We start from the raw sequence: 12126 nt of genomic DNA, 5'->3' as shown, positions 1-12126 counted from the left end.
CTCGACATCCATTGTATGTGACTAGATAGTCATTGATTCTTGTTTATTAGCAGCTGGGTTCACAACATCATCATCATTTGCATAGTAGTACATATTTTTTTTTGTAGTTTCTCAGGTTCATTCTTTTGTTAATCTTCATGTACATCTGTATATTCATGAACTTTCACATTTTCACTTTCCATAACTTTGTTAATGTTAATACTTAACGACTTATAAAATTTACTTCTTGTGGAATAGCCTAAGAATATACCTTCATCATTTTTTGCATCAAATTTACCATTCATATTATCCTTAAGAATGTTAGACTTGATTCCAAATATCTTAAAGTATTTAACATTGGGTGAGTAACCATACCATAATTCATAAGGTGTGATATTTGTACCTTTCTTGATTGTACTTTGTTCAAGGTATAGAAAATTGTACTAACAACTTCTCTCCAATATTTAAAAGAAACAAATATCAATGTTCTATCACAATCCATTACAAATTTATTTCTCCTTTCATCAATCCCATTTTGGAGAGGGCTTCTAGGTGTAAAAGTTTCTCTTTTAATTCCTTTGTCATTGCAAAAATTGTCAAATGCATTTGATTTGAATTCTCCACCTTTGTCAGATCTCAAACATTTCAAACTTTTACTAGTTCCCTTTTCAACTCTTGGCTACTACCACTTAAACATTTGACAAGCATCATAATCTTTTCTTAAAAACATCACTAAAATCATTCTAGAGTAGTCATCAACAAATAGAATAAAATATTTGTCACCTTTATAAACTTGCACATTGATTGTTCCACATAGATCAGTATGAATTAGTTCCAGAATTTCATTGGAAATATAAGTATTACTCCTACAAGTATATTTTGTCATTTTTCCTTTAACTGACATTATTTGTAGATCACATTACTAGGTTTCTTCAATTTTGGAAAACCTTTGACTCTCTTTATCTTACTGATACTAACCAAGTTGTCTAGATTTACATGACATAACCTTTTGTTCCATAGCCATACATCATCAAATTGAACAACAAGACAAGTTTCTTCATTCATATCAAGATAGAATAGCTTACCTATAGTCTAATCTCCACTTCCAATGCATTTTTTATCAATCTCAGGGATTTTTCCCTTCCTATCTCCAAATTCAACTTTTCATCCTGAACTATTCAATTATGACACATTCAAAAAATTATAGTTAAATCCTTCAATATAGTAAGAAATGTCACACATGATATTGTTTTTCAATCATATTGATACTTTTCCTTTTCTCAAACAGGGTGTATCATTACCAAATCTAACATGATTTCTATTATAATGCTCAAGGGTAATGAAATTAATTTTGTCTCAAGTCATATGATGTGAACATGCACTGTCAATGATCCATTTGTCACTTTTGGTTACATAAGTTACTAGTGCAATTGCCTCATCTTCATTTGAATCATCTTTCATAGAAAGGTAGACAACTTCTATTGGAAATGTACAAATAGGGTGGATGATTGAGATGGGTTGGGGGGTGGATGGGGTGAATCAAGAACCAATAATTTTTTTTACTTCAATTCATCAATTAATTCGTTATAAGATGACCTAATCTAATTGTGTACATGAAAGACTGAAATCAATAAAATATTCATAACACTTGACACAATAATTGGTAACCCATAAAGCTTCCAAATAGAAAGTTAAACTAGGGTGGGGATGATACCCACAAGCTTTAGTACTGTAGTATAAACTTTCTTGTTAAGAGTTACAATTGATTAATTTTCATGATCTTCCCTATTAGGAGCAATAAGGACTCCTAGGTCCACCTTGTTAAAGGATTTATACAATACAATGAAGTATGCACTTGGTTAGGAGATTCTACATAAGACTATTAAGTCAACCTTGTTAGAGGATTTAACTAATGCACCTATTATGATGAACCAATAGTAGATCTTTGATTTGTAACTCGATTTTCTAAATGAGATTCCTTTGATGTAAAATGATCACCTAAATGTAATGGATGAGACTTTATTTTTCCTTATACTACTTCTAGCCTTTGTCATCTAATTCACATTCATACTTGCGCTTCTTCATTATATACTTCCTGATTTGGATATGACAAGATATCTTATGTATATACCAATCCAAATAATTACCTTCTGGAGTCAGCTATAACACCAAATTCAACAATATTTAGCAAGTCGACACAATGTTGATGCTTAGGTTCTGAAGACCACTTATGGCATATTCTAACATTCAACAACACACTAAACTCAAAAAAATATGGAACTCAATTCACACTAGTGCTCATTCTAAATTTATCACTCAGGAGTAGGTGTGATCAAGGTTAACACTAATGACTTGGTGAACACTGTAGAACTTGGTTGCCATTGTAGAGCTCAGTTGACACTATAGCTCAGTCAACACTATTAAAGCTTTGATCAGTTAACATGGCTATCTTAGTTAACACTATCTTTAATCTTTGCTTGATTAACACTTACTTTCTACTTGGGTGTTACTAAAACAACTCAGTTTACACTGTGAGGCTTGGTTAACACTACAATAGCTTGATTAACATTGTGAAGCTCAGTAGCAATGTGACCAGCCAAATGATCAAGTGTTTGGAACTAATAGACAAATGATTTAACCATAAGGTTAATGACCTCCTCATTTGGCATTAGTGACAAAATACTTATCATATTAGTAGTTCTAAATACTCATAAAGATAAGACAAAACTCCCCCTTATATCAATGTACATGGGTATATAACCTGATTATGATTGTTGTCTTGATACTCGGCTGATACTAACTCTATTTTTTATTTTTCAAAATTGTTTTTGAAGTTTTATTGTATATAAATTCATTCTATACAACTATATTTCCTCCTTATAGCTATATTTTCCCTTTTTATACATATTTTCATATATTTCACCCTTGTTTTTGACACAAATGACAAAAAATCGCTTAATTACAAGGTGACACCAAAATGTGAGAGGAAAACAGTATGTACCTTCAAAACTAGAGACATGGTATTGTCCCAATTTTCTTGTAAACTTTAGAATTATGTGAATCTTTCTATACTTTAGTTGATAACTCCATTATACGATCAACAATAGAAAATTTATTTCCATGGATTAATGTCATTGAATGAACAATGTGTTTCTACATTATATCAAATTATAATACTATGAATCTCTACTAGTGTATTCCTTATTAGCACTGCAGAACATTGATATGATGCATTCATGATTATGTTTGTCATTGATGACAACATAGTAGTAAGTTTTTAAAGATTAACAGAGCAACAGACTATGATCTTTGTATTAAGAACAATATATTACTTATCTATTGATGCATAGTTACCAACATATACTACAATATGTCTTTATTACACAAGTGTACAAAACCTGAATTGATAGTGTACAGAAGATATTATTGATCTACAGAGAACCATATGGAAACAAAGTATTGGGAAAGCAGTTCCTATTGTGTGATTGTTGTAGTTCATAAAAAATGTCATGAAATGTTGCATAGTTAACTAGAGACAACATATTAGCTAGTGATGACATTAGAGAGTGTGCATGTATGGAAGTCGCACAAGTAAAAGTTTGTTTATGACAGTGAGCTGAAAATATTAATTAAATGTATACTCATTTAGTTGACATATTATAATTAAGTTGAAAGCCAACTCAAGGATTTCTTATTGGGCATATTATAAAGGAAAGATGTTTTCTATGTTTAAGGTATATAGAATGTATGAGACTTGTGAACTATTGAGCAAGTAGAGCACTATAGAAGTAGAGTGAAATACTTATGCATGTAAGTGACCTTAAGGGTTATTATTACTAAGTGTAGAGCTTGAGATCTTTTTGCATGGTCTAAAGGAGAAGAAGTCTGACTTACTAGATAGAGGAACAAGTAGAAGCTTGTTTCACATCTATTATTCTAAAAGGAATAGTATTGAGCTCAATTGGACAGTTGGTTCATTGATTTGATCTTGAAGTTGTTTGGACAGTGTGTTCAACTATCTTCCACGACTCCTAATAGGGTTGGAATCTCCTAACAAGGATTTTTCATCCTCAAAACTTATAGGACAAAAACATAGCAATTTTTTTTGTATCTTTTTTCTTTATTATTATTAATAACAATTAAGAATCTCTCATTAGGAATATACATTGCCAGCTAGGTTAGTGATTGGCCAAGAGCACCTAATACCTAATAGTTGTGTTTATTGGGTTACTACATACTATCCATTTTCTAATTGAAGTGGTCCTTGCTATGTAGATAGAAGGTTCATTTCTAATTATTGTCAAAAATTAGGGGAGTAGTTTTATCAATTCAACATCATAATTAGATGAGAGCAGAATCAACTCCTTTATGCTCCCGATGCTAGTATTTATTAGGGTTTAATATTTGTCATACTAAAACTCTACATATAAGGTAGGGTTATGATAAAAGGGTACAATTATCAAAGATGTAAATCTATATCTATTATATACTAAGATTATGGGTCATGGTTAGATCATCAAACCCTTGGTTGTAGGCTAAGTCATAATATGAACAAGAAGGGTTCACTATGGTATTAGGACTTGAATGTTATGGTACATAAATCATATAGATAATTATTCCTTCCCATGACTCACTATTTAATTTATCTAATTACTAACTTTTCTGTATTCTATTGATTATATTTACTAAGGGCATCTCACCACTTGCTTCTATGTTTACATTTTGATAGTCATGCCTATATAAGTCGCTTGTCCCTACTTATCCTAGCATATAAAAAATTAGATAACTAACCTTCATAATGAGTATTATTACAATTTACTTCCCGAACTACATCTTATTCATCACTGATAATCTACCAACTAGACAATTTCCCATTTTTCCTTAACAATGTATCTCATTTGAATATTTATTTTATTCTCACAAGTAAGGTTCTAACCTATATTCTTAACTAAAAGTGATGTATAATATGTATTAAAATAAATTGAATGACTATTTAGATTCCAAAATGTTATCTATATTTTTTCTTTCTTAAAAAAATGCACCGGGTAAACTTTTTAACCTGACTGGTAGCGCTGGCGCGACACACCAGCCGGTACCATGAGGACAGGGGAGACTAGAACCCGTGACCAACCCCCTACAATAGGGAAGATTTAGCCAACTAAGTTAGGGCCCCTGTAAATGGATTAATTATATAAAGGGTAGTTACTCATATATCAAATATATGACATATGTCTATAACCTACTTCTTTAAATCTGAAATATATAATTATATATCTCTTTAAGTAACTAACATAATGTAATATATACACATCATAAAACTATTCACACTATATATAATGTTTTGCAATATCCATTTATAATCTATCACTATATACTAACTGATGCAGGAGCATCCAGAGGTATAAGGGCAATCCTGTGTCACCCAAAAAAAAAAAAAAAATGTACTTATACTTAGTTTCTGTTTCATGTCTTTACATTTTTGGATACCCATTTGGCTCAAATAAAGGTTCCAACTCTCATAGTTCAACTATCAGTGCATTTGAAAATCCCGAAAAAATAGGAGCATGCAATTTGGCCATCATTTTGGTGACCTAGAAGGTGTGACTTGGCCAGATGAATGTAATTGAGATTTAGAGCATTGCAAAAAAGAATCAGGTCAAAAGGCCCCACAGTTTGAAAGTTATTATAGTTTTTCAGGTTTTGGAGACCTCCTAAGAATGCTTCAAAGTCAGGTTTGGGGCATTAAATGACCTTGAAAAGGGTTGAAAAATGGGGGACGAGTGAAGCTATCCATAGGGCTATAGAGTGCTTCGAGAGCTTTTCGAAAATGTAAATGGTTCGTCAATCAGAGCTACGGTTCAAAAGTTATGCCTCCCAAAAGTTCGGCTACCATTTCTCGATTCTTCTAGATTTGCACCGACTTCTAACGTGGCTTCTGGAACCTTCTATTTTGTTATTGGATGCCTACTAGAAATTTCTAGAATGTACTCCTAGTCCTTAACCCTCTGGGGTCTATTTAAGGAGATTTTTGGCATTGTAAAAGGCAGTTCGGATTGGAGCTTGAGAGGAGGTGCTAAAAGGAGAAATATTCTCTAGATTTATGATATTGTAAGCCCATAGGGCATGTTTTGAAGTTTATTTTCTCTGCACTGTTTGTACTAGCTTATTTTCTCAGTTAATATAATTCCCCCTTTCTATTGTGTCTATTCTATTGTTGGGTTGTGTCCCCATCAAGTGGTATCAGAGCCAGGTTTTCCTGAGTGTGTAGACAGAGCGCCGACTGTGAGGCAGTTTGCACTAGGACTGTGTGGTTGTGGGTTCAAGTTAGAAGATGCCTCCACGAAGAGAGCTTGGTGGAAGGGCTAGAGCTATTGATCCTGAGGAGGTTAGAGCCCTCCAGAGACAGGTACAAGCATTGCAAGAGGAGCTTCATAGAGGAGCAAATATTGCCATAGATGACAATAGTGAGGATGAAAATGAAGAGGAAGTAATGGAAGTTGATGGGGAAGTTCTGAATCCTGTAGAGGAAAGGCTTTTTAGGGCCATTAATAGGTTTGGGAAAAGACCTACAATTGAAGTGGGTATATTTTCGAGAAATTTGAAACCAGATGAGTTGATCGATTGGATCAATGAACTGGAAGAATACTTTGTGTATGAAGATATAAGGGACCCAGATAGGGTTAAGTTTGCAAAGGCCAAACTAAAAGGCCATGCCAAAATTTGGTGGTAAGAGGTTCAACTGGAAAGACTTAGAAGAGGAAAGGAGAAGATCACAAGATGGGATCGCATGGTGGACAAATTGAAGAAGCAGTTCATTCCTGTGGACTACGAGCTTGATCTGTTTAAGAAGATGCATGGGTTAAAGCAAGCAGGAAGATTAGTCCATGAATATACAGAGGAGTTTTACCGACTCCTGATTAGAGTGGGGCATGTAGAAGCAAATAAGGAGAAAGTTGCTCGTTATATCAGTGGGTTACGACCTAGCATCCAGGAGGAATTATGTCTGGTAAGAATGACCAGGGTTGAAGAAGCATACCAGTTTGCCCTACGAGTTGAAGAGAAGCTGAGTAAAAGGTTTGAAGGAAGATAAAGAGGGCATGATCAAGGAGGAAGGGGAAGTGGTAGATCATCTAGAGGCCGCAATGAAACTCAAAAGAAAAATGAAGATGAGGGTACTAGCAGGAACCAGAGGAATGAGGGTTTCCACCGCTCCCGTGATCAAGATTTTGGAAATCAAATAGGAAGAGGTAGAGGACGTGGACAAGGAAGAGGAGGCTTCCATGGTACCTGTTTCCATTACAATGAAGAAGGTCATCGTGCCTTTGAATGCCCTCAACGACAAGGAAGGACAGATAGGAGAGCTGAGGGCCAAGCTAGGGTTGCTCATGTGGATGAGGATGCACAATCATCACATTCAGAGGATGCAAAAAGAGGAGAGACCTTGGTAAATGAAAGAGTCCTACTAAGTGGTGAAAATGAACTAGGACAACGGAGGAGTTTGTTCCATACTAGATGCAAGTGTGAGGATAAATGTTGTGATGTGATCATTGATGGTGGTAGCACTGATAACTTGGTATCCGAAGAGATGGTCTCTAAGCTGAAGCTCAAGAGGGAGAAACATCCCCAGCCCTATCAGATTTCTTGAGTAAAAGATGATCATAAGGTCCTGGTAAGTGAACAATGTTTAGTAAAATTCAAAATTGGGAGTTACCATGATGAAGTTCTATGTGATGTTATTTCGATGGATGTTTGCCATCTATTGTTGGGTAGACCATGGCAGTTTGATAGACATGCAATACATGATGGACATGCAAACACGTACTCTGTGACAAAAGATGGAGTTCACCACAAATTGAAGCCCATGAAAAAGGAAGGTGAAAAGGTATGTAGCAGTGCTAGGATTTGTCTTGTTGATGGAAGGAAGTTTTTAGATGGCATGAAACATCAGCGTATGTGCTATGCTTTGAATCCTAGGAAAGATAAAGAAGGTAGTAGTGAAATACCATTTGAAGTTTCAGATTTACTAGGAGAATTTGTAGATATTATCTCTGATAATGTTCCAGATGGATTGCCACTAGTAAGGCAAATCAGTCATCAGATAGATCTAATTCCAAGAGCTAGTTTTCCTAACAAGGCTGCTCACAAGATGACTCCTACTAAAATAGAGGAGCTAAATAGACAGGTTCAGGAGCTGTTGAGGAAGGGCTTGATTTGAGAGAGCCTGAGTCCATGTGTAGTACCTGTAGTACTTGCACCAAAGAAGGATGGAGAGTGGAGGATGTGTACAGATTCTTGAGCTATAAATAGGATAACCATCAAGTACCAGTTTCCTTTACCAAGGATGGATGATCTTATGGACTGCTTGAGTGGAGCTCAATACTTCACAAAGATAGATCTGAAGAGTGGCTATCATCAGATACGGATTCGAGAAGGAGATGAGTGGAAAAAAACCTTCAAGACCAAGGAGGGTCTTTATGAGTGGTTAGTCATGCCCTTTGGATTGACGAACGCCCCAAGCACCTTCATGCGGCTCATGAATGAGGTACTTAAGAAGTTCTTGGGAAAATTTGTTATTGTCTATTTGGATGATATTTTAATTTTTAGCAAGACTTTGGAAGAACATTTACTACATATTCGTAGTGTCCTTGAAAGGCTAAGGGAAGAGAAACTGTTAATTAATCTAAAGAAGTGTGTCTTTGCAAAAAGGGAGTTAGTCTATTTGGGATTTGTTATATCACCCGAAGGTCTCAAAATGGATCCAGAAAAGGTAAAAGCCATCTTGGAATGGCCTACTCCAAGGTCTACTACTGAGGTAAGATCATTTCATGGTCTGGTTAGTTTTTACAGGAAGTTTATTAAGAATTTCAGTGGCATATGTGCACCTCTAACTGATACAATAAGAGGGGATAGAAAAGAGTTCAAATGGACTGCAGCAGCTGTGAGAAGTTTTGAATTGCTAAAGAAGGTGACTGAACAGCCTGTGTTGGCACTTCCAGATTTTAGAAAAGTATTCCAGGTGGATTGTGATGCTAGTGGTAGCGCTATTGGGGCTGTATTAAGCCAAGAAGGTAAGCCTATTGCATATTTTAGTGAAAAATTGAATGATGCAAAGAAGAAGTATTTTGTTTATGATCAAGAGTTCTATGCAATAGTTTAGGATCATTAGGCATTACAGTACCTAAATAGCCAAGGTAAATTGAATCAGAGGCATATGAAGTGGGTAGAATTCTTGCAGAGTTATACATTTGTGTTGAAGCATAGAAGTGGAAAATCTAACAAGGTTGCAGATGCATTAAGTAGGAGACAGTTGTTGCTTACAACAATGTAGGTTGAAGTAGTTGGGTTTGATGAACTCAAGAATTTGTACCCTAAGGATCCTGATTTTGCTGAAGCATGGAAAGCTTGTAAAGAACCTGTTGCTGTAGATAGAACCAAGTGGTTAGACTATTTGATTCAGGATGGCATGTTGTTCAAAGGTAGTCAATTGTGCATTCCAAGGAGTTCCATGAGGGAAAATCTGATTAAGGAGAAACACAGTGGAGGGATGGCAGGACATTTTGGTCGGGATAAGACCATTTCCATTCTTAGAGAACATTATTTTTGGCCTCAAATTACACAGGATGTGAAGAAGTTTGTACAGAGTTTCCAGGTTTGTCAAGTTGCTAAGGGGTTTAGTCACAATACTGGCCTATATCATCCATTGCCTGTTCCATCAAGGCCATGGGAGGACATAAGTATGGATTTTGTTCTTGGATTGCCAAGGACACAAAGGGGTAATGACTCAGTATTCATGGTGGTTGATAGGTTCTCCAAAATGGAACATTTCATTCCATGCCACAAAACTCATGATGCTGTCCATATTGCAGACTTATTTTTCAAAGAGGTGGTAAGACTACATGGTCTTCCAAGGAGTATAGTTTCTGACCGAGATACTAAATTTGTGGGGTATTTCTGGAGGAAATTGTGGAAGAAGTTGAGAACAGACTTGAAATTTAGTTCCACGCATCATCCACAGACTGATGGCCAAACAGAAGTGGTAAATAGAAGTCTGGGCAATTTGCTGAGATGTTTTGTTGGAGATAAGCCCAAGGGATGGGATTTGATTCTACCATAGGTAGAGTTTTCTTATAATAACTCTGTAAATAGGAGTACTGGAAAATTGCCATTTCAAATTGTATATGGAAATAGCCCAAGGACTGCACCAAAATTGGGGAAGATAGAACAAGGGGAGAGAACAAGTGCTGAAGCTGAGGAATTTGCTGAACAGATCAAGCATCTACATGAGGAGGTTCAAGCACACATTATCAAGATGAATCAAGAGTATAAAGCTAGGGCTAATGCAAGGAGAAGACATAAGGAATTCCAAGTAGGGGATCTAGTCATGGTGCACTTACGAAAAGAAAGATTTCCAGTTGGTACTTACAACAAGCTGAAAATGAAGAAATTTGGCCCCTGCAAAATTTTGAAGAAACATAACTCAGGAAATGCATATGAGGTGGAGCTGCCAGATGGTATTCACATTTCTCCCATTTTCAACATTGCAGATTTAACCGAGTATCATGATGATGGTGCAAATGAAGAGCTGGTTTTAGAGCCATGTCCAATTCCTACTTCCAAGAAGGAGGAGATAGAATAAATTCTAGATCATCGTGTGGGTAGGAGTACCAGAAACAGGCAGTATGAAGAGTATTTGGTCAAATGGAAAGGACGGCCGATCGAGGACTCAACTTGGATTTCAGTAGCTGAGGTTTCCCATTTGGGATTTCCTCTAACATCCATAAAGTGACAGGGTCACTTTTCAATCTACCCTGGGTGTCTGATGCAGGAGCATCCAGAGGTATAACGGCAATCCTGTGTCACCCCAAAAAAAAAAAAAAAATGTACTTATACTTAGTTTCTATTTCATGTCTTTACATTTTTGGATACCCATTTGGCTCAAATAAAGGTTCCAACTCTCATAGTTCAACTATCAGTGGATTTGAAAATCCCACAAAAATAGGAGCATGCAATTTGGCCATCATTTTGGTGACCTAGAAGGTGTGACTTGGCCAGATGAATGTAATTGAGATTTAGAGCATTCTAGAAAAAGAATCAGGTCAAAAGGCCCCACGGTTTGAAAGTTATTGTAGTTTTTCAGGTTTTGGAGACCTCCTAAGAATGCTTCAAAGTCAGGTTTGGGGCATTAAATGACCTCGAAAAGGGTCAAAAATGGGGGATGAGCGAAGCTGTCCATAGGGCTATAGAGCGCTTCGAGAGCTTTTCAAAAATGTAAACGGTTCGTCAATCGGAGCTACGGTTCAAAAGTTATGCCTCCCGAAAGTTTGGCTACCATTTCTGGATTCTTCTAGATTTGCACCGACTTCTAACGTGGGTTCTGGAACCTTCTATTTTGTCGATGGATGCCTACTAGCAATTTATAGAATGTACTCCTAGTCCTTAACCCTTCGGGGTCTATTTAAGGAGATTTTTGGCATTGTAAAAGGTAGTTCGGATTGGAGCTTGAGAGGAGGTGCTAAAAGGAGAAATATTCTTCAGATTTATGCTATTGTAAGCCCGTAGGGCATGTTTTGAAGTTTATTTTCTCTGCACTGTTTGTACTAGCTTATTTTCTCAGTTAATATAATTCCCCCTTTTTATTGTGTCTATTCTTTTGTTGGGTTGTGTCCCCATCACTAACCTAAACTATTAATATCATACATTAATCAATCGTACCTAATTGTTTACTAGCCACTACTAAATTATCAATCTTAAGATTTATACCCAAAACAATAATAGTACTTAAACTATACTACTATATCATAGGAAATCTTACCCATGACAAGACACAATATGTACAAACGTATTTTACAATTATTAATCCTAGCCTCTTTACTAACTACTCTTACCACTAACCAGTTCCATTAGCCTTGCCATCTCCTACCCTACTTTGATGTCCTTCCTAACACTGTCCAAATTTCCTACATGATAGTTGCCACCAAGTTTTATTTTTGTACATACACAAACTTTGGTAAAATTAAATTTAATTTCAATATATTATTATTTAAAATATTTTTTCATTTTAATATTTAAAGTATAAATATATTTTCTTGATGTTAAATTTTTTTAATTAGTAACTATTACTAAGGATGTTGTAATATCTCTCTCTAA

Source organism: Cupressus sempervirens, chromosome 5 (assembly GCF_028749045.1).
Source record: "Cupressus sempervirens isolate cs-2001-9-10 chromosome 5, ASM2874904v1, whole genome shotgun sequence".
Classification (NCBI taxonomy): Eukaryota; Viridiplantae; Streptophyta; class Pinopsida; order Cupressales; family Cupressaceae; genus Cupressus; species Cupressus sempervirens.
The sequence above is the reverse complement of the archived record's forward strand: the minus strand, read 5'-3'. Positions refer to the sequence as shown.